Here is a 6133-nt window from a genome sequence, read left to right as displayed (position 1 = left end):
ATTTCTTCACATTATATACATACAATATATATGGCCAAAATCGTAGAGCCAACAGTTTAGTTGTCAAAGAATTTCCGGGTGCTTAGTTTTATTTGAGGGATGTGTTGTGCTAGACACCATTATTGTGACTCAAATCTCTTTGGCCATTTTGTAATGACATAAATACTGATGGACCAACATGCCAACTTTCCCTCCATCTCACTACAGTAAAATAAAGTGTGGGCCTACTTGATCCCGATAGCGTTCTTGTTTTCCTGTAAAATTATTCGCTTGGTTAGTCCTAACAAGTGGGGCCACACTTATCATTGGGAGAATCGGCTTATTTTTGTCATATAACATGGTCAACGGGTTTGACGTGAAAATAACAATGTCTAATGGCATTTTTGAGCAAACATCTAACTTAACGATGGCATTTTTGAGATATCTAATTGCATTTTTGTGCAGGCATCTCACGGATCGATGGAATTTTTGAGTAGTTCTAACTTCTAATGGAAAAACTGAGTAGTGATACACAACTGGTGGCATAAATAATAAGAACCCAAGAATTAAATATGTATGCTAACTTCTTTAATATAATTTAGCACCCCATTTAAGCATGTACTAACTTTTTTTAATAGTACTATATGCATAATTTGGCAACGAGCGCTCTCTATATGTACCAACTTTTTTTATTTAATTTCATCTTTTTAGTTTTGCTCCATGGCGCAATCCATCGATACTACTACTATACAGAAGTATACATTTTATAAAAGGCTAGAGGGCGGGTGTCGGTGTCAAAACCGGCGGATCTCGGGTAGGGGGTCCCGAACTGTGCGTCTAGGCCGGATGGTAACAGGAGGCAAGGGACACGAAGTTTTACCTAGGTTCGGGCCCTCTTGATGGAGGTAAAACCCTACGTCCTGTTTGATTAATATTGATGATATGGGTAGTACAAGAGTAGATCTACCACGAGATTGGAGAGGCTAAACCCTAGAAGCTAGCCTATGGTATGATTGTTGTTCTGTATGTTGTCCTATGGACCAAAACCCTCTGGTTTATATAGACACCGGAGAGGGTTAGGGTTACACAAAGTCGGTTACAATGGTAGGAGATCTACATATCCGTATCGCCAAGCTTGCCTTCCACGCCAAGGAAAGTCCCTTCCGGACACGGGACGAAGTCTTCAATCTTGTATCTTCATAATCCAGGAGTCCGGGTGAAGGTATAGTCCGGCCATCCAGACACCCCCCTAATCCAGGACTCCCTCAGTAGCCCCCGAACCAGGCTTCAATGACGATGAGTCCGGCGCGCAGATTGTCTTCGGCATTGCAAGGCGGGTTCTCCTCCAAATTCGGTGTACCTGTTGAATAAAGTCCGGTTTCTTGTAAATGTTGTGCTCCTTGGCTTCTACGCCCAATAATGGTCGTCTCCCACGTGTCAAATGAATATGAAAAGTCTGAGTGTTTTTATATCCACACCCCTAGCCGTGTAAATGAGCCGCCCATTTAAGGGGACGAGGATTTAGATCCAAACCACACCTTCTCCCCTTCGCGAGTGTTCATTAGAGCGCATCCGACAAAGGTCCATTCCACTATGGCCAGCCGTCGCAACTCCTCCTTTCACCCTTCCATCCCTCAGCCTGAATATTGGGAGAGATGCTCCATCCCGCATAGTGAGCTAGTGACGCTCCAGACCAAGGGATTTCTCCCCCGGGCCTATATGGTCCCGGTTCGAGCCGGTCTTGCCATCTATAGTGGCGGAGAGCCAGCGGAGAGTGCCCCTAATCCCTCCAAAGGAGAGCGGGTATGCCTTGTCCCTTATTTAATAAGAGGGCTCAGATTTCCAATCCATCCGTTTCTCCGGGGGCTCCTGGAGTTCTATGGCCTCCAGCTACACAATCTTACGCCTGCCTCAGTATTGCATATCGCGGGCTTCGTAGCCCTCTGCGAGCTGTTTTTGGGTGTTGAGGCTCATTTCGGGTTGTGGAAAGAGCTATTCTGCCTTGTGCCCCGTTCTCAGAAGGGGTCAATATATCAAGTGGGCAGAGCCGAAATGTGGCGCATCGCCAGGACCGGATATCTATCCGGAACCCCAAAGAAGGCGTCCGAGGACTGGCCTTCGGAATGGTTTTACATAGAGGACGTCCCGCTGCCGGATCCTATCTGGATCGGCCTCCCTGAGTTCGACAATGCTCCACTAAAGAAGCGCCTAAGTTGGCGTCCACGGAGCCCTCAGAGGAAAGTGACAAGGACGTCCTTTACCTGATGGCCCGGATAAGATTGTTAGCTCATTCCGGACTGACCATGATCGGGGTCATGGCCGCATGCATCATGCGAGGGGTGCAGCCGCTACAGTATAGAGGCCACCCCATGTGGGACTTCAACGGGGAGGACGACGCCACCCGCTACGGCCGTAAGGGACCGGATTCGGCTGCGGCTCTAACAAAGACCTTGTCCGCTTTGTAAAAGGGAGAAGAGGTGGAATTTCTCCGCGTCAACCCACGGGGTGGATTTTCTATGTACAATCCCCCAAGCTGGGTAAGTGGTCACATTTACGTGCCCATCCGTTTTATATTCCCATTGTTAAATATTCCGTCTAACGACTTCAACGCAGGAACTGCGCCAGGCTGTTAAAGAAATAAAAAGCCCTCCTCAACAACCCGAGGACCCAGGACAGTCCCTCGACCCGGCCTCTCAAGAGGATCCGGACTTATCTGTGGAGCTGATTGATGGAGTGTTCCATCAATTGAGCAAGGACAACGCCTTGGTGGCCATTACGGCCGATTACCCAGGGCTAATCCCGGCCTCCCAGGTAACTGAGATCGAAGTCCCAGTACCCCGAATAGGGGTCCGCCCTCTCGTGTTTTCAGTTTCCTAATTACAACCGAGCTTTGCAGGGGAGGTTTTTGAGATGGGAGGCCGAACCTGCGGCAACAAGTCAACGAGGGGCCGTAGGGCCCCGTGGGCAGAAAAGAGGTGCAGTCCGGACCGAGGCGTCAGCGCAAAGGTATGGCGTGCCCCCTTATCCCAGGTGTTATACCTTCAAGGCATATTAACACTCGTTCTCTCTTCAGGACAAAGAGACCTTGCCGGACTATATCCGGAGAGGCTGCCAATCGCGCCTCCACTAGCCAGGCTCCAAAGCCTGGTCCGGAGGCGGAGGCGAACACAAGGCGTGCACCGGACGCTCCTCCGACGGAGGATGTGGACAGGTTGTCTGCCACCAACTCTGAGGTGGAGAGTGCCCTGAACCACAGGCGTCGCCGGACAATTCTTCGCGACGCTTGTTTCTCCCAAGAGGCATTAGATGCCTTCAATTCGGGAGATGCGTACCTCCGTGCCTCTGAAAATGGTCTAGCCAGAGCCACGGAGCAATATGTAAAAGACATACGGGTAAGAAAATTTTGGTAATTATATATATATACCAGTAGCCCCCGAGACTTGAAATAGTTAGAATAACTGATTTAAGAATCATTTGTTATGCAGGTTCTTACAGAAAAGAATTCCCTACTGTCCCAGGAGCTGGAAGAGTGCAAAGCCCAACTTGAGGCTGCACTAGCCGCGGCAGGGGAGCCCAAGGAGACCCCTCTGGTAATATACACTTCGAAAGATAAGTATTTTGCGAAGCACGACATGGGTGTGAATCTGACAAATGAAATTGAAGATGGCGCCGGATTGAATCTGGAAAGGCAACAACTCCTACGCCAGCTGAAGGCTGGTGAGAAGGTGCTGAAAAAGGTGAGGCAGTAGAAGAACGATCTCCAAGATGCCAACACCAAGATGGGCGTCGACCTGAAAGATGTTCGTGCCCAGCTGTCAGACTCCGTTAAGGAGAATCAGCGGCTTCGGCGCGGCATATTTTGTAAGTGCTTGAACAAGCCTTTCAAAAAAAGTTCGGCGGGGAAGTCGACTAACAGAGTAATGTCTGTAGGTGTGCTAACAGGTCGTCCTGCAGAGGAGATGCCCGGTTCTACGGGTGACCTTCTTCCCGAGCTCTCGCAATTGCTCGAGCGTGTTCGGCAGGTGACGCAAGGCATCGCCCAGGCCTTGTGGCCATCCATCTCCATGCCCGAAGGTCTTGGAGAGCCTGCGGAGAAGCTAAAGGGAGCACGGCGGTGCTTCTGATTGTGGAAGATATCGGCCTGCCGTCAAGGCGCTAGGGAGGCCTGGGCCATGGTGAAGACGCGATACACAAAGGCTGACCCCAACCACATGGCCGAGGTCGGTCTTGTGGGGCCCGATGGGAAGGAGATCCCTGTAAGCTTAATATACGGCCAAGTAGAATTGGCCACAAAGTATTCCCAGCAGGACTATAAATTAGACAGCCTGTTAGATGGTATTGAAGAGGAATACAATCAGTCAGAATGACTATGTAATTTAATTGACATTTATAATGCCTTCTAGTCGGATTGTAGATCGTTTGTCATGGCCGACCTTTTCGCTTCAGCCTCGGGACCTGACGGTCCGGAGTGTGTCCGAATTCCCATGCGATTATATAAGAACCGGGGAATGCATGGAGACCAGGTGTAGGGGTCATTAGTGTGTGAACAGACAAGTGCCCGACTAGTTATGTTATATTTCATGGTTAGTAAGAAACATCTTCCAGGGAGAATAGTTCCGTTAGGGGTTCCTTTCCCTAGGAGGCATGCCCTAAAGTGCATGCTCATTCTGCGAAAAAGACGCGGGAAAAAGCATCTGGGGGTGCATAAATAAATAAGTGAAAAGATCATCTTTTAGGTCACCGACCGAATATTCCCTTAAGAATGCTAGCTTTCGGCTTCACCCAGTCTGAGGTACACATCCGGCTGATCCGGCAGTAACAATCGTAGAGGTGCTCCCTTTACCGCCTAGCCGAATAATCGGGAACGTAGGGGTAAGCACAGGAGCCAGGAAACCCAGCTTGGCCAAAACTTAAGTCATATCGATGCATATAATGGTGAAATAAAAGGTACATGCGGAAGTGTAACACATGTGTTGGGCTTGAAGCCCGTATAAATAAGCTTCTGTTAAAAGAAGCCCCCAGGTTTAATGATTGCGAATAGCACGTCATTTGATGAGCCTTTAAAGGTTATAAGAGAAAGGAACGCGAGAAGGAGATAAATGTAAGACAGACAGTATATAAAAAATGGACAGAGGAAGGAGACGAACAAAGAGTCCAGCGCTAGGCATAGAATCTTCGGAGACGGGCTGCGTTCCATGGGTTCGGCTCGAGTCGGTTATCCAATGCATCTCGCGGGCGGTACGCTCCACCAGTCAGGACTTGGTCAATTATGAAGGGACCTTCCCACTTGGGCTTGAGTTTGTCCTTTTTCTTGTCCGGCAGGCATAGAACTAATTCGCCAACGTTGTAATTTTTGGCCCGTACTTCTCTACTTTGGTATCTTCGACCCTGCTGTTGATAGAATGCGGAATGGGCTTTTGCCACGTCATGTTCCTCCTCCAATGCGTCCAAACTGTCCTGCCGATCGAGCTCGGCTTCTCTTTCTTCGTACATGCGCACTCGAGGTGAGTCATGAATTATGTCGCAAGGCAAAACTGCCTCTACGCCGTACACCATAAAGAATGGTGTGTATCCGGCGGTGCGATTCGGCATGGTCCGCAGCCCCCAGAGTACGGAGTAGAGCTCCTCTACCCAGTGCGTGTTAGATTCCTTGAGGGACCGCACTAATCTGGGTTTGATGCCGCTCATGATAAGACCATGTGCACATTCGACCTGGCCGTTAGTTTGTGGGTGATAGATGGAAGCATAATCGAGCTTGATGCCCATGTTTTTGCACCAGAGTTTTACCTCGTCGGCCGTAAAGTTCGTGTCGTTATCAGTGATGATGTTGTGGGGGACGCCGTAACAGTGTACAACCCCGGATATAAAGTCTATCACTGGTCCAGATTCAGCCATCTTAACAGGCTTGGCTTCTATCCATTTGGTGAACTTATCCACCATGACCAGTAAGTATTTTTGCTTGTGGGTTCCGCCTTTAACGGGTCCAACCATGTCAAGCCCCCAGACCGCGAAGGGCCAAGTGATGGGGATGGTTTGGAGGGTGGTGGGTGGCATATGGCTTTGGTTTGCAAAGAGCTGGCAACCGACGCATTGTTGGACTAAGTCCTGGGCGTCTGCCCGGGCCGTCGGCCAATAAAAGCCTGTACGGAAGGCC

This window comes from Triticum aestivum, chromosome 4A (genome assembly GCF_018294505.1).
Source record: "Triticum aestivum cultivar Chinese Spring chromosome 4A, IWGSC CS RefSeq v2.1, whole genome shotgun sequence".
NCBI classification, from domain to species: Eukaryota; Viridiplantae; Streptophyta; class Magnoliopsida; order Poales; family Poaceae; genus Triticum; species Triticum aestivum.
The sequence above is the reverse complement of the archived record's forward strand: the minus strand, read 5'-3'. Positions refer to the sequence as shown.